The sequence below is a fragment of the Lissotriton vulgaris genome, chromosome 6, assembly GCF_964263255.1.
Source record: "Lissotriton vulgaris chromosome 6, aLisVul1.2, whole genome shotgun sequence".
In the NCBI taxonomy this organism is placed as follows: domain Eukaryota; kingdom Metazoa; phylum Chordata; class Amphibia; order Caudata; family Salamandridae; genus Lissotriton; species Lissotriton vulgaris.
The window spans coordinates 1,212,172,849-1,212,195,111 of NC_141694.1; positions in this window are offsets into that span (position 1 = coordinate 1,212,172,849).

Sequence of the window (22,263 nt, forward strand, 5' to 3'; positions counted from 1 at the left end):
TTCACCCTCCCTAAGTACCAATCTTTAAAGATGTTTTCTTAAATCCTGCAAATCTTATGCTTTAATAGTTATATTCTTACCTGCAAATTCTCTAAATCTCACTGTCATGGCAACTGGCTTACAAAATATTGCATAGATAAAGTGTTTACAACTTTCCATAGTCTGTGGTTTATTTTTTATGAAGCAAATGTTATTCTCTACCTATTATTCCAACTCCCTTTATCCTTAGATTTGGGACTAAGCGCACAAGTGACAAGGATTTGATAAGTCATGGTATACATGTATAAGTCCTAAGGTGAATAAAAGTCTGATAGGTAGGAAGTTAAATTGGATTACCGGTTCAAAGTGTGAATGTTTATGGGCCCAGGTGAGTATGATTAACTGAGCTGGTAATCCCGCACCATTCGTTATTTGTTGGTAGCAGATTGATGGTTAGGGTTTAGTTAAGATAGGTAGTTAGTTGCCTACTGATTTGTATTGATTTTATGCATTAACCAAAACTCATTTGTATTTGTTTTATGTTGTATGGAAATCCCCGACTATATTGAAATACGGGTGGTATATGGAAGCCACACTACAGTGAGGTTACTGGCCCGATGAAGTAAGTGTGGAATGTTAGGTAAAACTTGAAGCACAAGTTAGGGATTATTTTAATATAGAAGAGTAATTGATAGCAAAGGAGTTTGCTGGGGAAACTTTGGTCTTATATCCCCTAGAAAGGGTAAGTCTGAAGGAGTAGCAGGTTCTTTTTACTTGCGTGAAGAGTAAGCGGAAGAGGTTTTACTCGTAGTGTGTGAAGAGTAAACGGAAAAGTTTTACTCGCAGTAAAAGAAATTGTCTTGTCTTTGAATCTAATCTATCAGGCACAGTAGCTAATGTTTTTATGAAGTAACATTCCTAGGCAACTCGGGACCATATGAAAATCAATTCCTATACATAAGAAAATAATAAGTTCAGTGTACCACACAGAACAGTTAAAAATGTATCATTTTATTCATATAAAGGTTAAAAATCTGAAATAAACATACATGATAAAACATGAATAGCATGACATACAATACAATAATGTATACACCACGTTAACCAACTTAAACATGGAAGAAACAATGGCAATTAATCAGGAAACAAGGAAAAAGTTTACAATTCAAGTGGTAAAACCACAAGTGGCTGAGATGTGGTAGATGTTTGTAAATTCCTCTACGCGCGTTTCGGCGTACAAGACACCTTCTTCAGGAAGAGCCACAACAAGTTCTATACGATAACAAACATAAATCACATATAAATCACATATAAGTACACTGAAGCTTATGTAGGGATAAGGACTGTGCGAATGCAAACAACAATGGGAACTCCAAGGAGAGGAAGAAAGAGCAGAAGTTGTGTATCCAGAACATTTCACATAAAGGGTACAGGTAGTGCTCGGGATATAGGAAAGGGTGACAAACCCACATATATGCACCCAATTTAGACATGCTGAAATAAAAAATAGTATAGTGAGTAATAACTCTATTTATACAGAATAGCATGCTAAAACTTACACAATAAGAAACAGAACACAATTCGAACTCTAAGTGTGGATGAACACAAGAGAACGATACTGTAATGAAAATCAGCCAATGAGAATCATGGGCATAGTGATTCATGCTGATGAAGCATATCCCTATACGGGTTTGAAAATAATTACCAGCATAGAGATGCTATATTTATATGATAAATAGACTCCTAATGAAGAATTAGATCAGATAAAACCTGGAGAATCAATCTCAGGAAGTGGCCGACAGTCGAGTATTCATAGAGAGCGGACCTATGGTGAGTCTTGAGCTCAAATCACCCAACTTGCTATGCTGCGATGTGGAGATTTGTAGCATGGTTATCTAGGCAAAGCACAGAAACACAACGTCATACTCATAATGACCTTCAAATTCACAATGTACATTTAAATTGAAATGAAATTGACCTGGCAAAGGAGGGGTCAGTCGAGGGTGCTGCACTGATGTCAAAAAGAGCTGCGCTAGAATTGGTTGAAACAGCAGGTGTGTAGTCATGAGAAAACTGTAAAGGAGGGGTGAGTGCAGAGAGCAAAACTCAAGTCACAGAAAAGCAGTGCAAGCATTGGTTAAAGCATTGGTTGGTCTCCTTTCTCTCCTTCAGGTGCCGACATGGTCTCTTAGCGCCGGGACGCCTCTTTGCTGGGGCAGCTGTTGCGCTTTACCAAATGCTAACATAACATAAAGCAGTTTTCTAAATCAAATGTAGATTGGTCAATAATTTAAGACAAGCGCTGGTATTGGAGAAGCATTTCTGCAAAGTAAACAATTGATAAAATAGAATTTTAAGTGTTAATGGACAGCGGTAATTATATGTGACATTTAGATCCACCATTTATAAGAAATCGCCCGGAAAATCCGTTACGCTCGCGGATTTTGCGGATTTTCGGGAAATCCGCAATCCGCGAGATTTGCGAATTTCCCGCAAAATCCGCAAATCCGCGAGCAGCGGATTTTGCTCGCGCTGCTCGCACTGTTCGAGTGAGTTCGCGCCCCGCGAATAAGTGCAAAATTGCAGAAATACGATCTTAGCAAAACTGAAAGTAACTACTTACCAGGTTCAAAAGTTCAGGCACATCATTAGTAGCCATTTCCTGTAGTGCTTCCTGAGGGGCCCCTCCAGAGTTCAGTTGCCAGTTGAAACTATTATGTGACCCTGCTCTGAACCTCAGAATAGTTACACACATGCCACAAAGGTCCTGAATTACAGCTAAGGGAGACAAGCAGGAGCCAGGCTGGAAGTTAAAATCCATTAATCAGCCCCTAATTCATTATTGTCAGTTGGGGCAGGGCAGCAACAATGAAAGCACTTAGCAAGTGCAAAAGATCACTAATCAGGGCGCACTACGGAAGCAGGTGCCAGCTAAAAAAATATTCTGTGACACATTAATCAGCCCCAAATTAATTCAGGTCACTTGTGGCAGGGAAGGTGTGCTTTGCTTTGCCGAAAATAATGTACACTGGACAACCAGAGGGTGTGGTGATGAAACAGAGGGTGGCATGGGTGGAAGACGGACACTAGTTACACCTTATGACCTTTGTCATAAGGGATACAAATCAGAGTAGCCTCAAAAAACTCTGTGTTAAAGTTGGAGAGGTGCGGTATATGTGTTTCGTCCGCCCCACACTAGAGTTGTGGCAGTTATCATTGGCTGCTCTGAAGTAGTGGGTTTGCCAGCCTCACCCGAGGCGCCTCTGGTCAAGGGTGCAGTGTCCAGAGATTTTGCGTGAAAAAAGGTGTAAAGAAAACTGTGCAAAAAAGGAAAAAATATTAAAAACGGGGGTATAGACAATCCCAAAGTTCTTTAATGGGGGTTGCTCCTCACCACATTTAAAATAAGTGGTACGATCTTAGACCGAGTTACTAGGTCTGATTGTATGGTTGATAAAATACGTCGACATGTTTCAGCTCCTAGGGCCAGGAAGGGTCTGCGGAGCTTTCGTCAGGACTCACATAACATAAAGGTTTTGTACTTACACTATTTGTGCAGTCAATAAAGATCAAACATTCTGTTTTCAGATAATGTATAAGTAGGGGATTTCCCTTCGTAATCTGCAAAGAGATAGACAAAAGTACAGGTTTTGCATATACACATATATTTTCTACACCTTGAGACAGTGAATTTCATTGTCAGAGTTTTGTGACATTGTCAGCGAAAACTACTAAAATAAAAACAATGGCATATCGTGGAGAGAAGAGATGCAAAGTTTCTCATGTTTAATTAAAAGAAGAAAGAAATACTGGTTCAGGATACTACGTGCAGGGGAGCACAGTAGAGCTGTACTAAAGATATACACAGCCCTTTGACCTGTTGGTCTAGTGGGGGACGGAGGTATTAGAGCGCCCGGTGGGGAGCGTGGTTGGAAGTCAGGCTGTAGGCATAACGCTAATTCCATCGCTTACAGATTTGAACAATGTTTTCCTACCTGAGAAACAGTATGTGTTCTGCCTCACCGGGGTCTCATTGTTCTGAGGCTGCTTGGAGCTCAGAGCTGTCACAGAAAACGTCCTGTTAGTATTCAGGGAGGATTGTTTGTCTTACCGATATCTCGAGGTGATCGCCGCCATTACCCGCGTGTGTGGATGCTTCCGCCTTGTGCTGACTCTGCCCCGGGGTGTGGTTGGGAACAAGAGCGCTGAGATTTAAAGGTACAAGGCGAGTCAAATAGGCGTGTCGGTTTCTAATGGAGTTTTTTTTATTTTAAATGGCGATATCTTTACTGATCTGGTGATACAAAGCTGTTATTGAACAGTTTAATGTGCAGCTCAGTGATTGAAGGTCAGTTGGCAAAGCGATGCCAGGGGATGGCATCGTTTAGCCCGTATTCACACGTTTTGAGGCGGTCCACCCACCTTTGCTCTTTTTCAAAAAGCCGGCGCTCACAGTTTGTGTTTTTGTCGGTGAGCATCTCAAGCACTGTCCATTGGAGCTCTTCACATGAATGGCCCATCTCAATGAAGTGGGCACATAACTTTGTGGTGTTCTTTTTAAGGCGGATATTACTCTTATGCTCGCCAATCCTCAATTTGATCTTGCGACATGTCATTCCAATATACTTTTTGTTGCATTTGCAAGTGATCATGTAAATGACATGTGAGGAGTTGCAGTTCGTATGTTGGCGCTGTGTCCACACCAATTTTTCAGTTAGCTGCAGTGTTTTAGACATAGTGGTTGTTCTGCAGGCTACACATGAGCCACAAGGGTAGTGGCCTGTCACTGGATTCATATTCACGTCCCTCGTGATGGTTGGTAGTTGTTTTTTCTGGGGACGGGTATGGACCAGAACATCTTTGATGTTTTTTGTTCTGCGATTGGCAAACCTTGGCTTTGGCCAATTGAAGATTCCGGTATTTAGAATGTGCCAATTTTTATTTATCAGTTTATTCACTTCGTATGTTGATGGACAGAAGGTGGTGACACAGGTTGTCAGGTCTTGTATTTGAGCTTTGGGATAGCTTAGTAAAAGACACTCCCTAGGTTGATTGTTTGCTCTCTTTTTACAATATTTTATTGTTTTCTCTTTGTAATTCCTTCTGGAAAGTTTCAAGCTGAGCTCTTGGGCTTGGACCAGGTAATCCTCTTTTTTGCTACAATTTCGTTTCAGCCTCAGAAATTGGCTGAAAGGCAGATTGTCTTTCAGAGGTTTTGGGTGGTAACTCTGGTAGGAGAGCAAACTATTTTTGGCCGTTGGTTTTGTGTACGTTTTTGTTTGTAGAATATTGTTCTCCACAAAAATTGTTAGGTCCAGAAAATCCAAACTTTTGTTGTTGGAAGTGTGAGTGAACTTGAGCCAAGGGTCAAGATGGTTGAGCCAATGGATGAATTGTTCCAAATCAGCTGATGTGTCCCAGATTAGGATCACATCATCTATATATCTCCTCCAAAAGAGGATGTTTGGGGAGAACTCATTGGCTGCATTGTAGATGAACTTATTTTCAAAATTGCTCACATACAACCCAGCTACCGATGGGGCAAAAGCACTGCCCATTGATGTACCATGGGTCTGGAGGTAAAGGTCTTCCTCATAAGCAAAGTAATTTTCTTTGAGGGCTAACTTGCAACACTCAAGAATAAAGTGCCTAGGTGTATTATATTGCCAGTCTTCTGAGTAGAGTACATCTTCTAATACTTGCAATGTTTCGTCTTGTGGCAGGCTGGTAAATAAAGACTCCACATCCAAACCTACTAGGGTCATAGTGTCTGGGTCAAAGGTTTTTGCTTGGATCTGTACTAACAGGTCTCGAGTGTCTTTTAGGTACGATGGTGTTCTCTGTACAATAGGTTTCAGGAACTCATCCGCAAACTTAGAGAGTGGCTCCAGGACTGATCCGATACCGGATACTATAGGCCTCCCTGGAGGTGGAGACCTATTTTTGTGTGTTTTTGGAAGGGAGTAAAAATAGGGGATTTTAGGATCTGAAGTGGTGAGATATTCAGCTTCTTTTTTGGTCACCCAATTTTTGATCTCTGCCTCATGGACCATGCTGGATATGACATTTTGTAGTCTTATTGTTGGATCGTTGGTTAGTTTTCTGTAAAACCTGGTATCTGCCAAAAGGGCCTGGCATTGGTCATTGTAGCCCTCTTTATTTAAGATTACGATGCCTCCCCCTTTGTCAGCGGGTTTAACCACTATGCCATCATTCTGCTTCAATGAGTCCAAGGCTTCACGTTCTTTTTTGGTTAAGTTCTGGAATGTTCTCTTGTTCCTGTCAAGCTTGTCCACGCCCTTCATTAGAGATTGTTCAAAGGTATGAAATTCCGGCGGGACACTGGCGTGAGGAGGATTGAAAGTAGATTTCCTACGTAAGGAAGTGTCGCCCTCTATTTGGTTGTTTGGGATGTTATGGAAGAAGGCTTTAAGTTTGAGGGTTCTGCAAAACTCAGCTAGCTCGCTTTTAAGTTTGAAAGTGTCCAATCGAGGTGTGGGCACGAAGCTTAAGCCTTTGTTTAGGACGCTCATTTGGTCTTGGGTCAATTGTAGGTCAGATAGATTTACTACGAGGGTCTGGTCTTGCTGGTTGACGGTTGTGTTGCAGCCATGCTCCTGGTCTGGACGTTTCTTTGTTGGTCCTGCCATCTTATCGTCTTTTTTCTGCCTCTTGTTTGGTTTTGGCCCCTGGCTAAAAAAGGCTCCTGTTGGTGAGGGTTGGAATTGGATGTCATTTGTTGTTCATCCATTTGTGGCATCTGTTGCATGCCTCGGTTAAATGGATCCATCCATCCTCCATATTGCGGCACGAAGGGAGGGTAGAAGGGCATATTGTAACCTGGATAGAAAGGTCTCTGCCACCTGTTTCCCCTTCTAGGGCGTTGGGTCCTGTAGTTGTTACGTCCTCTTTTTACAGTATATTCATCCGTACTTGTAACAGAGTTATTTGATGAATTGGACCCTGTGGACTCATTATCAGATCCAATGTCCCTTGTAGCGTAATCATCTGTTATGTATGGGTGCATTTTCTCTCGGCTGAATCTCTTCAATTCTTTACTGAGTTTTTGCAATTTGCTCTGCATTATAAATTCGCGAGTCTCGTCCATTTCCTTATTTATTTCTTCCAATCTCTTTTTAATGATTGCTGGATTTATGCCTTTCTTTAATTCATTTTCGCATTCTTCTATTTCCTTTAGTAGGGCATCTGATAATCTTTTCGCCGTTTTCACAATTAGGACAAGGTAGTCCAAAGTACATTTCCAGGAGATTGATGACCAGTCCATCCTGAAGGCCAGGTCATGTAAGAAAATTCTGGGGGCATTAGTGACCCACAGGCCTTTGGGAGCTGTTTTCACTCTTAGATATTCTGTCATGATTATTCCGTGGATGGAAGTTCGGATCTGTTCTCTCTTTTTGTCTGTTAAGTTATCCCAATCGCTGGTTTGTGCTAGGGTTTCTACAAGTTCAGCATTCTGTAACAATGATTGTCCTGCCAGTATTTCGTCTATTTCTTTTGCATCAAAACTCAAACCAGTGATGCCTTCCATTACTGCTTACTATATATTTGGATAGTATGCAAAAGTAATAGTAATCCCGCAGCTGCGCGCTGCTTATATACACACTTGATCAAAAGGAGGGATAAGGGATGAGAGTCTCCGTCTTCGTTCCCCAATGGTTAGTTAACAGTTATCAAAAAATAGGAAGACGGACACTAGTTACACCTTATGACCTTTGGCATAAGGGATACAAATCAGAGTAGCCTCAAAATCATCGAGGGACGTGAATATGAATCCAGTGACAGGCCACTACCCTTGTGGCTCATGTGTAGCCTGCAGAACAACCACTATGTCTAAAACACTGCAGCTAACTGAAAAATTGGTGTGGACACAGCGCCAACATACGAACTGCAACTCCTCACATGTCATTTACATGATCACTTGCAAATGCAACAAAAAGTATATTGGAATGACATGTCGCAAGATCAAATTGAGGATTGGCGAGCATAAGAGTAATATCCGCCTTAAAAAGAACACCACAAAGTTATGTGCCCACTTCATTGAGATGGGCCATTCATGTGAAGAGCTCCAATGGACAGTGCTTGAGATGCTCACCGACAAAAACACAAACTGTGAGCGCCGGCTTTTTGAAAAAGAGCAAAGGTGGGTGGACCGCCTCAAAACGTGTGAATACGGGCTAAACGATGCCATCCCCTGGCATCGCTTTGCCAACTGACCTTCAATCACTGAGCTGCACATTAAACTGTTCAATAACAGCTTTGTATCACCAGATCAGTAAAGATATCGCCATTTAAAATAAAAAAAACTCCATTAGAAACCGACACGCCTATTTGACTCGCCTTGTACCTTTAAATCTCAGCGCTCTTGTTCCCAACCACACCCCGGGGCAGAGTCAGCACAAGGCGGAAGCATCCACACACGCGGGTAATGGCGGCGATCACCTCGAGATATCGGTAAGACAAACAATCCTCCCTGAATACTAACAGGACGTTTTCTGTGACAGCTCTGAGCTCCAAGCAGCCTCAGAACAATGAGACCCCGGTGAGGCAGAACACATACTGTTTCTCAGGTAGGAAAACATTGTTCAAATCTGTAAGCGATGGAATTAGCGTTATGCCTACAGCCTGACTTCCAACCACGCTCCCCACCGGGCGCTCTAATACCTCCGTCCCCCACTAGACCAACAGGTCAAAGGGCTGTGTATATCTTTAGTACAGCTCTACTGTGCTCCCCTGCACGTAGTATCCTGAACCAGTATTTCTTTCTTCTTTTAATTAAACATGAGAAACTTTGCATCTCTTCTCTCCACGATATGCCATTGTTTTTATTTTAGTAGTTTTCGCTGACAATGTCACAAAACTCTGACAATGAAATTCACTGTCTCAAGGTGTAGAAAATATATGTGTATATGCAAAACCTGTACTTTTGTCTATCTCTTTGCAGATTACGAAGGGAAATCCCCTACTTATACATTATCTGAAAACAGAATGTTTGATCTTTATTGACTGCACAAATAGTGTAAGTACAAAACCTTTATGTTATGTGAGTCCTGACGAAAGCTCCGCAGACCCTTCCTGGCCCTAGGAGCTGAAACATGTCGACGTATTTTATCAACCATACAATCAGACCTAGTAACTCGGTCTAAGATCGTACCACTTATTTTAAATGTGGTGAGGAGCAACCCCCATTAAAGAACTTTGGGATTGTCTATACCCCCGTTTTTAATATTTTTTCCTTTTTTGCACAGTTTTCTTTACACCTTTTTTCACGCAAAATCTCTGGACACTGCACCCTTGACCAGAGGCGCCTCGGGTGAGGCTGGCAAACCCACTACTTCAGAGCAGCCAATGATAACTGCCACAACTCTAGTGTGGGGCGGACGAAACACATATACCGCACCTCTCCAACTTTAACACAGAGTTTTTTGAGGCTACTCTGATTTGTATCCCTTATGCCAAAGGTCATAAGGTGTAACTAGTGTCCGTCTTCCTATTTTTTGATAACTGTTAACTAACCATTGGGGAACGAAGACGGAGACTCTCATCCCTTATCCCTCCTTTTGATCAAGTGTGGTGGCATGGGTGGGCCAGAGGGTGGCATGAGTAGTCAGAGAGTGGCAGTGGTGACAGAGAGTGGCAGTGATGAAGAAGAGTGTCCCAAACAGGCTGGACACGTAGAAACAACAAGTTCGCAAAACTTGCGACCCGACAGGTAAGTTCGCAAATTGCGAAATTGTAAAAACCCTCGCGAACTGGCAGAAACACGGGCGAACACAAAAAAAAAAAAAATCCGCAAATTCGCGGGAATTCGCGGATTTTGCGGATTGCGAATCCGCAAATCTGCAAAATTCGCGGATTGCCAATCCGCAAAATCCGCTCATGCTTAATCCTGGGCGATATCCTGGGGGATATCAACTTCCACCTGGAGAACAACAACGACCGCAACACTATCACCCTGCTCGACAACCTCGCCGGACACACACTCGACGCCGTCTTCTCATCCAGCAAAGATATCGACTTCAGCCACGCCACTGGATTACACTGGACGGACCACAGCTGCGTCCACTTCACCTTCAGAAGAACGACTATCCACCACCACCAGCAACAGGTTGCTCGAAGAAACTGGAACAAGATCACAGCCGACCAGCTCGCCGTTTCCCTGAGCCAGCACCCTCCCGCCAGCTCAGCGAACCCCAGCCAGGCCGCCGACAACCTCACGAAGTGGATCAGCAACTGCGCGGACGAACTCGCCCCACTGAGGACCCCGTCCAGCAGACCCGGCAGCAAGAAGGCCCCATGGTTCACCGACGAACTCAAGAGCTCCAAGAAGAACTGCCGAGCCCTCGAGAAAGCCTGGAGAAGGGAGCCAACACCGGACAACATGACCACCCTCAAGCTTGCCACCCGGAAGCACCACCAACTGATCCGCGCCACCAAGAAAACTGCATTCAAAGACCGGCTGGAGAACAACGCACACAACTGCAAGGAACTCTTCAACATCGTGAAAGAGCTCTCCAACCCCAACGCCGAAAACAACGACATCACCCCATCGCAAGACCTCTGCAACTCCCTCGCCTCCTACTTCCACAACAAGATCGCGGACAAACACAACAGCTTCAGCCCTCAACCGACGCACGCCACGACCGAACCCTCGCCCCCCCCCACCACCACCCTCCGCGCCTGGACTCCGATCAGCACCGAAGACACCGTCCGCATGATGAACTCCATCCACTCCGGATCTCCGACCGACCCCTGCCCTCACCACGTCTTCAACAAGGCCGACGCTGTCATCGCACCCCACCTGCGGGACATCATCAACACCTCCTTCGACACCGCCACCTTCCCGGAGAGCTGGAAGCACGCCGAACTCAGCGCCCTACTAAAGAAACCAACAGCGGACCCCACCGAACTCAAGAATTACCGCCCCATCTTGCTCCTCCCGTTTCCAGCCAAAGTCATCGAGAAGACCGTCAACAAACAGCTGGCCGCCTTCCTCGAGACGAATGGATCCCTCGACCCTTCACAGTCTGGCTTCCGAGCCAACCACAGCTCCGAGACCGCCCTCATCGCTGCCACCAATGACATCCGAGCCCTGATGGACAACGGAGAAACAGCGGCCCTCATCCTTCTAGACCTCTCCGCGGCATTCGACACTGTCTGCGACCGCACCCTAGTGCAGCGCCTCAGCAACGTCGGAATCCAGGAGAAGGCACTGGAATGGATCATCTCCTTCCTCGACGGAAGAACACAGAGAGACGGTCTACCACCGTACAAGTCAGAGGCCACCGAAGTCATCTGCGGCGTCCCTCAAGGATCCTCGCTGAGCCCCACCCTCTTCAACGTCTACATGAGCCCCCTCGCGGCCATCGCACGCCAACACAACCTCAACATCATCTCCTACGCTGACGACACCCAGCTGATCCTCTCCCTGACCAACGACCCCGCCGCCGCCAGAGCCAACCTTCACGAAGGGATGAAAGACGTAGCCGAGTGGATGACGACAAGCCGCCTGAAACTGAACTCAGACAAGACGGAAGTCCTCATCCTGGGCGCCTCGCCCTCCGCCTGGGACGACTCCTTGTGGTCCCCCGCCCTGGGCACCGCACCCAAACCGACAGACCACGCACGCAACCTGGACTTCATCCTGGACTCCTCCCTCTCCATGACCAGACAAGTCAACGCCGTCTCCTCGTCATGCTTCAACATCCTGCGCATGCTACGGAAGATCTTTCGGTGGATCCCCACCGAGACCAGGAAGACGGTCACCCAGGCCCTCGTCACCAGCCGACTGGACTACGGCAACGCCCTCTACGCCGGAACCACCGCCAAGCTCCAGAAGAGACTCCAGCGGATCCAGAACACCTCAGCCAGACTCATCCTCGACATCCCACGACACAGCCACATCTCCGGACATCTGAGAGACTTGCATTGGCTCCCCGTCAACAAAAGAATCACCTTCCGCCTCCTCACCCACGCACACAAAGCCCTACACGATCAAGGCCCGAGCTACCTCAACAACCGCATCAACTTCTACGATCCCAAACACCATCTACGATCAGCCAGTCACGCCCTCGCCGCCGTCCCCCGCATCCGAAGAACGACAACAGGAGGAAGGTCCTTCTCCTACCTGGCCGCCAAGACCTGGAACTCCCTCCCGTCCGACCTGCACCTGACCCAAGACCACCACTCCTTCAGGAAGAAGCTCAAGACCTGGCTGTTCGAGCAGTAGCAGCCCCCCCCCCCCAAGCGCCTTGAGACCCTCCGGGTAAGTAGTGCGCTCTATAAATGCCTTTGATTGATTGATTGACCAAATATCATGTACGGAGAAAAGAGAAAAAATTATTTTTTGCAGAAAATCAAGAATTATTTCAAAAAGGATAAACCAGTTAAAACAAGAGAAATAATTATTATTCCACCACCTAAAACGCCCACATCATACATGATGATAGAAAGAGGTTATCACACTTGTGTATGGCTAGAGAATTGGCTAGAGTACACGAAAGATGATGGTATATTGGCATTTCCAGAATATGGTACATTTAATGGTAGAATGTTGCACAATTTACGAACTCGCATGAATGAATTGGACCCTAGACCAAGCTTTAGAAGAGTGGGAGACTGAGGCTTTTGAACAAGACAGACCTCGGTGTGACAGAAATTTTTGTAAATTGTACCCTAGATTTCCCAAAGAGTTAAGAGATCAGTAGAAGAAACAATGGAGTCAGTCTATGTTAGTCTAGGGATTACATCCTGTATTTACCACAGAAGAACCGACCGGAAGTTATTGTACAGAGAGAACAAAACATTTAATGACTAGTAGTGGTGATTCAGAAGATGATTATTTTGAGGATTTATTAATGAAAAATCCGCCACCTTATCAGGAAGAAACAAAATAGAGTTAGCCCTAGTTCTCCGTTTTTAAAACCACCCTTGGTTCCGCAGATTGTACATGAGACCACAATAGAAAAGGTACTACAAGAAAAGGAAAGAGAATCAATAAATAAACAGCGTAGTGAATTAATTCAGAAAATATCCCAACTGGATAGAAGTCCTGAAGCCCTAACAATACCAGGAACTATAGGTCTCCTTGTTCCCTTATATGGAAATAAGCAACCTAGTCCTAAAACTCCTGTTTTGACTACTCCCACAGTACAAATCAGAAATGAAAATATAATAATTGATGACCAGGCAAGTGAGTGTGAGTCAGTGATTTCCCTGATGGATTTGCCTATAAGAGAACCAGTGGGTGACTTGATCAGGAAAATTACTCCTGGATGCTCAAGAGAAATACCGTTTGAAACCTCCACAGGAACGAGGAGTGCCACTGTAGTAACACCTGAAGAAATAGAAAGATGAACAGGAGATGTAGAAAAGCTAAATCACAGCCAAAAGTATTGGAGATTTTTAAATTAAGGGTAGAATTGGAAGAAATGGTAGCTGGAAATGTAGGAATAGAAAGATTGAATTGTTTTAGTGAAGAAAAGTTACTGTTCATATGCATTAGCATTACCCGAAATACAAAAATATTCCATGAGAAATTAATGAATTTGGCATCAGAAATGGGAATTGACATAGACAGAAACCATATAGAGCTGACAAAGATTTAGAAAACATGAATGTGTCAGGTCTAAAATTGCAGATAAAATAATTTTTATCATAGTTACAGAAATGGGGGGATTTAGACAGATGGAAAGCTAGATGGACAAAGAAAAAGGAGGAAGCACAGGCAAATGGAACTGCATCTAAGTATCTAATGAAAGAAACAGAAAAGGTTGAAAGGTTGTGTCCAATGAGAGAAGTGCAAGAACGAGGTTTTGTACATGTCCCATGGTCTCACCAGGATATTTTATCAATTACAAATGACTTCCCAAAGCTTAGAGAAAACCCCGTATAATGGTACAGGCAAGTCAAAAGGTTTGTGAATGTTTTGAAAGTACTGCTAAAAGATTTAGATGGTTTATTTGGCAAAGTTGTTCCTGCTGACTATTGGACCGAGTTTGACATTTCTGTAGATTGGCCTAATGATAAATACCCTAGAGATCCGAAGACAGGAGCTCCATCAGATGATGTAATAAAAATATATAATTAGCTAATAACCTACTTAAAGGGAAAAGAACCCCCAAAAGAAACAGATTGGTTATAAAAAGACAGAACTACCCAAAATAAAGATGAATCTGTACATGCATAATATGAGTACCTTTTGCAGGTATTTAAGCAATACAGTGGGTCAGAAAACATAGATAATAAGGACATGACAAATTTCATATATCGTTTTGTATCCAGACAAAAGCCAGAAATATCGCAAATGATTAAAGAGCATAAATTATGTTGTCAAGCAAAGCCTATCAATGAAATTCTCAAGTATGCAAAATACTGTGGGGATGAAATTGATAACAGATGAAAGAAATTGGAAGAAAAAGTAATGTGGGCTCAAGTAAAATAGGCAGTACAACAAGAACTCCAGTTAAGTCAACAGGCCAATAACCAAGGTAGAGGGGAAGGTCAGGGTGAAGGTAGTCGGTGCAAACCTAGAAGCAGAATGAGCAAAGAAGAGGCAAAGGAAAAGTTTCCTGTCACGGGTACAGTAAATTGGGGCATTGGAAAAACGAGTGTAAATCAATACAGAATAATAATGTCCAAAATCAAAATTTAATTCCACAGATGCAGAATGAGGTTTAAATGAGGCAACTGCAATAGGTAATACAGAATCAGTTACCACCTGCCCCTATGCCAGATTTTGTGAGTCAAGCCAAATACAGTGTGGGCACCGGATTTCGGGGGGGAAGTGGTAAGAAAAATACGGTAACACCACAGTTTCCTTTGCAGGACACATTTTTTGAAAGTGAGTCATACTGACGGTGCCTGAGAGGGGTGGAAAAAAGAATACGTACTTGTCGCATCCTTACCGGTAGATCAGTCAGGTCCTTACATAGATGGCAAGGTTGAGGGAAATGACATCACCTTCTTGTTGGACACTGGTGCGGCCCGTTCTACTGTGAGAACAGCAAACATGCCAAATGTACCCCTCTCGGGAGAAGCGATCCAAGTAGTGGGCGTTTCTAATAAACAAAATAGGACCCCTATCTCAGAACCAATAGAGGTGCGTATTGGTAATTTTAAAGAGATGCACAACTTTGTTGTGTGTTTTTTTTAGTCCTGTAAACTTGCTTTGAAAGGATTTGCTGTGTAAAATGAATTGCACCATTTTCAGCACATCAAATGGAGTTGAAATTCAGACTCCTGGTGAAGATGGAATATGTAGAAATCATGTTAGCTAAACAGGAAACTGAAATAAAAAAGATGACTCTAAAAGATTTACCAGAGGAACTTCAAAATACTGTGAATCCTGATGTGTGGGATTTTACCGGCAAAGAAGTAGGATTAATAGCAAATGTCAATCCAGTAAAAGTGACAGTGAAGGAAGGAGCAGTTTACCCAAATATCCAACAGTACAAAATGATTCCGGAAATAAAAGCATGTGTCCCATCCAAAATCAAGCGATTGGTTGAACAAGGTATTCTAAAATAAATAATGAGCAGTCCATTTAATTCACCTATAATTGGCATAAAGAAACCAAGCAGAAATTATAGGGTAGTTTAGACATGCATAAAATAAGTCAAATTGTTGTCCCATGTTGCCCAGTAGTACCAAATCTAGCAGTGATTCTGTATCAGATACCATGGAATGCAGGATGGTTCCCTGTAATTGATTTATGCCATGCCTTCTTCTCCATCCCATTGCATCCAGACAGTAAGTTTTTATTTTTGTTTAAATTTGACAAGCATGTTTACGTTTGGAATCGTGTTCCTCAGGGGTACCCGGAAAGTCCATTGATCTTTAACCAGATTTTGAAAACATTTCTTGAAGCTTTGGTGCTGACCAAACAATGTTTTGGTGCAGTACATAGACGATTTACTGGTTGCGTATAAAACTCAAAGTGACTGCCTTGTTCATACAATTGCGTTACTGAATCATTTGGCTGAAGGAGGACATAAAGTGTCACCTGCAAAGAAGCAATTTTACACCACATCCGTCAAGTATCTGGGACACCGGATAGAGAAAGGGGTCAGAAGAGTGACTTCAAAAAGAATCACAATAATTAAAAACATTAAATTACCTCAGACACAGAAAAAATTCAGGATGTTTCTTGGAGTTGTAGGTTACTGTAGGCCAGTGGTATTCAACCTTTTTGTTGCTGAGACCCCTATCAAATTATTTTAGGGCATAACGACCCCCTCCTGAAAAAAAATTCTCGAACCTAATAGTTCTTATAATTGATAACCATAAATGTTCTCCAGAGAAATGGTCAATCTGTGGTTGCACCTCATTAGTACCAGATTAACAACCAAATAAACCGATAAGCAACAAAGAGGTGACCAGGGAAACTTTACAAAGGGCATTCTACAGAGCACCAAGAACTGTTGCTGCTTTTTAGTAACTTTTAAACCTTTTGAGTAAATAATTTTTTTTGTTAATAGCAGCTGATCATGTGGCAGATGATGGATAATATGGCAAATGAGCCAAATGTATAATTATACTGAAATTTCTGTGGCCACAGAATCACATAATTCCAGTGGCCCTTGGTATAATAGCTGTAATGCATGGGCTGCAACTTTATTGCACGACATTAGAGGAAAACCATACTATATTTCATGGGATGCTAACTTTTGGCATTTACAGCTGCATGTAACTGGAGATAGCTGAACCCTCAGTGTCCTGGCCTCTAAGGCATGGAATGGGATGCCAAAGGAGCTAAGGCTACTGGATCAGGAAGCGCCTTTTCGCAACCAACTTAAAACTTGGCTTTTCAATCTGTCAGATGCTTATGTACTAGCTGCCATATAGATCTCACTTCTTTTGATTTCCCCCTCTCCATAGCGCCAGGATGCTCCTTTCGGAGCGACAGTTTGCGCTCTATAAATTCCAAGATAACATTAACAATAACATACATCATCATTAAAACATAGGTATGTTTTTTAGATCTTTCACCGTCAGTTAGCTGCATAAAAATTAATGGGCAGCTTCAATGAATAATAAATACATTTTAAAAAGTTGTTACTCAGTGGGAAATTCAATATAATAAATTATGAAACCTCTATTGGTTAATGCATTGGAAAAGTCTATGTGAAAGGAGGAAGCCACAGAATTAAATCGTGGTTGGTGCAGTGGCGAACAGTGACTAGTGAATGTTTAGCGCCATGAGGTCACAGCCTGTTACAGGAAGCACTCAATTACACACAGCATAAGATGGACTGCTACAAAAATGCTAAAAATGTTTTATGATACAATGGTGCTTCCAAAATATAGGGGTCTCTTCCAAAATAACGGGGCTTATTTATAAGCCCCTTGTGCTGCTGGTGCGTCCACGAGGTCAGGCAAATTCCCTTTGCGTGGCTTTTAATGGCCTCCTAGATATGGTTTAAGGCACCGCTTTGCAAGTCGCTGCGTTGCCTCTCATTGCGTCGTGGAGGGGGGCACTCCATGGGCGGAGAGTTTTCCCATGGGTTTTGACACTTTCCCAGATTTACCAGGATCTGTAAACTTGAGGATGGGTCAAAACTGTATACTGCCCCAGGGGCTGTGTGACAAGGAGATATATCTGTATTTCTCCTCAATTGTTTCCTTTTACTACGTGTTGCACACATAGAAAGAGGAAAAGGCCTCCATGGGTTGTTTTGGCGCAGAAAGGCGTGCCTTCTTCCACAAAAACAATCCTGCCAACAATGCAGACACTCTTGCACCATGGTGGAAGGGTGCCTGCGCTGGCGCTAGAGACCAAATTGTGCCCCGGCAGAAAGGACAGGAGTGCGCCGTGTCTTATAAATACAGTCCATTCCTGAACTTTGTAATTGGCATCGGGCAGCACAGCACAAATACTTGCGGAGCTGCCCTTAACCATTTCATTGAAAATGAGACCCATAGATCTTAGTAATAACCAGACCCTAGGTAATGCATTTTACATAACTGTCCCTTCAACACCTTCTCAGGGATAGTAAGCACTATGTAAATACAATGACTATTGAAAGCAAGAACTTCACTGCTCAGTAAGCTCTGTGCACTACCACTCAAAAAGTGATTTAATCAATTAACTGCAGCAGAACTCTCATGTCCAGAGAAATCAAAGGCAGGAAGACAGTTAAACACACCTTTCTGCCAGTGTGCTGCTGGCCTAAAAGGAATGCAAATGTGCCCAATGAGTTCATCTGCAAATCCTTTACATTTGCAGATTAACTGATTGTACACATTTGCATTTCTTTCCAGCCATCAACACACTGATAGAAAGGCATATTTATCTTTCTGGCTGGCTTCGATTTCCCAGCACAGGAGAGTCCCTGAATACCACTCCAGGGAAAGCATGTAACCGTCTGTGCCGTTTTCTGTAGCAAATGAAGAGCGCGACCCCCTTCCCATTCCTCCAGGGTGTCCCTGGGGGTCGCTCCCCACAGATTGAATATGTGTTCTGTAGGCAGTGGATTGTGGGATTTGCAGTACTAGCTAAGCCATTGATTCAGCTAACAAAGAAAATAGCAAAAGAATCAGTGGAAGGGGATGATGAAAGCATGACTGCTTTCCTAAAATTACGCAACTGTCTGTGGAGGCTCCAGAATGCGGGATGCCTGATTATTCAAAAGAATTTGTACTGTTTTGTGATGCAAGAGACAATTGTGCTCTCTCAGTCCTAACACAGACACATGGCCTAATGCGATGTCCTGTGGCATATTTCTCTGCCACTTTGGACCCAGTGGCATCAGCATTACCAAGGTGCCTAAAGTCTGTAAGTGCAACTTGCATGAGTCTTGAACAAAGTGAATCCATTGTAATGGGACACCCTGTAACCGTGTATGTCCCACATGCAGTTGTGATTTTGCTGACGCAAATTTGCACACAATACCTTACTTCTAGTCGGCTGACTAAGTATGAAAAAGTTATTATAGGTGGAGAAAACGTGACAATAGTCAGATTCTTTTCTAAATCCGGCAACCCTGTTACCTAATTCACATTTTGAAGAGGTAAGGGAGGAAGTCGAACATGATTGCATCGACCTCACTGAATACAGTACTAAACCACGCCCACCAGACATACAGGAAGAACCTCTAAAAGATCCCGAACATGAGCTATTTGTAGATGGCTCATGCATGCGTCATGATGAAGGAGGATTGAGTGCTGCTTATGCTGTCTGTACATTGTCTGGTATAGTCGAAGCATCCTATTTAACAGGAGTCAAGTTTGCACAAGTAGCTGGATTGATTACTTTAGTAAAAGCTTGCAAAATTGGGAAAAATTGGAAAGTAACCACTTATACTGATAGTCAGTATGGTTACAGGGTTGTGCATGACTTCGGCTGAATAGAAACAAGAACTACCCTGCCAGGGTAAATTTCAAGGTCCCGTGGGGATCCTTACAATCAAATGAGAGGTGACATAAAATACGCATCAGAGCCAGCAAAACATCACACAAAATCAATTGGCCTTTTCGATGGAAATATATATAATTTATTTGCTATTTGTTGGTTTCATATAGAAAATTCATGCAGGAGTTTTAGAAAAATATATACATTGATTTCAAATCTTATATCATACATACGGTGAAAAAGAAGGACCATGGTGTTCCTGGTTTTAATTGGAATCAAGGTTAGGGTCAAGCAGAATGCATATATTCAGGTCCCACACACTCCCACAATCATCCACTAAGCATACACTCACTTTCAAACTCACTCACTACAATAATTATACAATCGCACTCATAAAATTCATAAACATACATCAAGGTCTGCAGAAAAAGGTATCTTGTGGCTGCTAGAAATTAAGTTGCAATATGGAGGCAACACAATATGGATAAGGTGGTTTAACAAAGACTACACTTAGGGCCATCCATATGAGTCACGCCAACGCGCGTTTCGATGCAGAGCCTATTTAGGCTGCACCTTCATCAGGGCGAGGATGATCAGGGGGCGGGGACACACACACTGTAAATGAAGAAAAGCTTTTTCATATTAAAATAACACATAACAATACATATCAGATACACATATTCAAAGATTCTTAAAACATTTAGCAGGGCCAACATAGCTTCTAGTTGAGAAAACATATACATAGTGAAAGATTCCCAATTGTTTATACAGCATGCTAGCTCAAAGTGTGTGTACAGGCTCTGATAACGTAAGGTCACTCAAGACATATAGGTTCTTCCTCAATGGGAGAGAAACTACGGTCAACAGGGATGGACTGAAAAATATACTTGCCAGGCAAGGTACCAGTGTGCTCACAGACATTCATCCAACTATGCATCTAATGTCTAACACTTAAGATCAGGGGGGAGTTTGAGGGCAGTCCATGGGTGGGAGGAAGGGTTCTTTTTAATGGGGTCCCTAGGGAGGAGCATCGGGGGATATGGTACATTAGTACAGGTCAGCAGGCATGGTAGCAGAGGGAAAGAAATGCATGGGCTTACCACTTTTCACGCTGTGTAGAGCAAGCGTGGTACGAATTTCACCAGTATTAATAGATCTCCTGTATTAGAGATGGGAGATTATCTGGAGGAGAGGGTCTGTTTTCGCAGGTCCAGCTGCTAGGTTTCTAAAGGGTTAGGGAATCAAAAGTTAAAATTCGGTAGGGGGTCCTATATACAACAAGATGGTAAAGGGTTCTGATATCCGATTCGGGTCTAGTTCGTGCTATATAAAACTCTGTAAAATAAAATTTTAAAAAACAGCAGGTCCTTCTTACCAGCTCTCCAGGGGAGCTGAGAAATTCAAGGTGGCCGCAGGTTTCAGGGTTAATTTGACAAAATCTTCTGTGTTAAATCTGACTTTGACGGAGGGGGAGAGGGTATTGATTTAGGGTGAGTTTCCATGTGCGTGAGCCATAAATACAATAACGTATTTAGGGATCCCGATCACCCCTCGCATTAAGGGCCTATTTAAAGTGAACTTTCCGCATTTAACCTCCCAGATACAGCAGGAACTGAAGAGGTGGAAATCGCTGTTTATTTCCTGGCTGGGGAGTATAAACACAGTCAAAATGACCATACTTCCTAAACTTCTATACCTGTTTCAATCGCTCTCAATAGATCTGGAGAAAGAATTTCTACCTGGGGTACGCTCCATGATCCTAAGATATATCTGGCAGGGTGGGAGAGCCTGTCTACCCTTCCAGGTACTAAGGAAGCCAAGGTCTCTGGGGGACATGGCTCTACCAGACCTTGGGCTATATTATAGAGCAGCCCAACTTAGAATGATATTGGAATGGTCCATGAGGGATTCAGACAAGCACTGGCACAACATGAACCGGGCTATAGTGGGTAGGACAATATGGGACGTCCTCTGGAAGCCTAAAAAAAAGATAGACCCCGCAATGCATACTTAAGTACCCCCACTGAAACCCCACTCAGGATCGGGTATGAGGTGACTTGTGGCCAGGGGTGGACCTCTTTTCCATCCCCATACACTCCCATACATTTTAACCCAGAGTTCCCGCCGGCATTGGATGAAGGCTCATTTGATGCTTGGAGGGAGTGTAGGGGGGTGCTTAGTCCTTTCCGACCTGTTTCACAATGATGACATTCTCGCCTTCGAAAACTGTCAGCAGGATTTTAATGTCTTTACCGGCGGAACACTTCCAATACCTTCAGCTTTAACAATGGGCACTACATCTATCAGTAAGGGAGGCGGCAACCCATGAGGAAGGCAGGCACCAAAAGAGGGGTCATTTTGTATTCATATAGCCTGCTGGTCTCTACTAAGAGTACACTGAGTCCGGGATATACTCACTTTTGGGATAAGACACTAGGGAGAGAAGTGACGGAAGGGGAATGGAAACATTTGTTGTCCAACATCGCTAAACACAACCACTCCCTAGACTTACAGGAATCCCACTATAAGACATTATTTGATTAGTATCTGTGCCCTTCCAAACTCAGAAAAGATCTTTCCCCACACCTCAGACCGTTGTTGAAGGGGATGCGGCCTGCTGGGTGACTTCTGTCATATCTGGCGAGACTGCCATTACATCAAACATTCTGGGAGGAGATTCTGGCTCAGCTGAAAGAAGTTCTGGGGTATCCCTCACCGGGAACAATAGAGGCAACTCTTCTAAGACTCAGAGATGACACTCTAGAAAACCAAACCCGGGCAAATAAGGCGATCATGTGGGCATGTTTCGGGGCAGCCAAAAAGGCCATAGCAGAAAACTGTGAGAAGAAGGAGGCACTTTTGCTGGCACTATGGCACTCTTGGCTATGGATGATGATTAATGAATAATGGAGTCC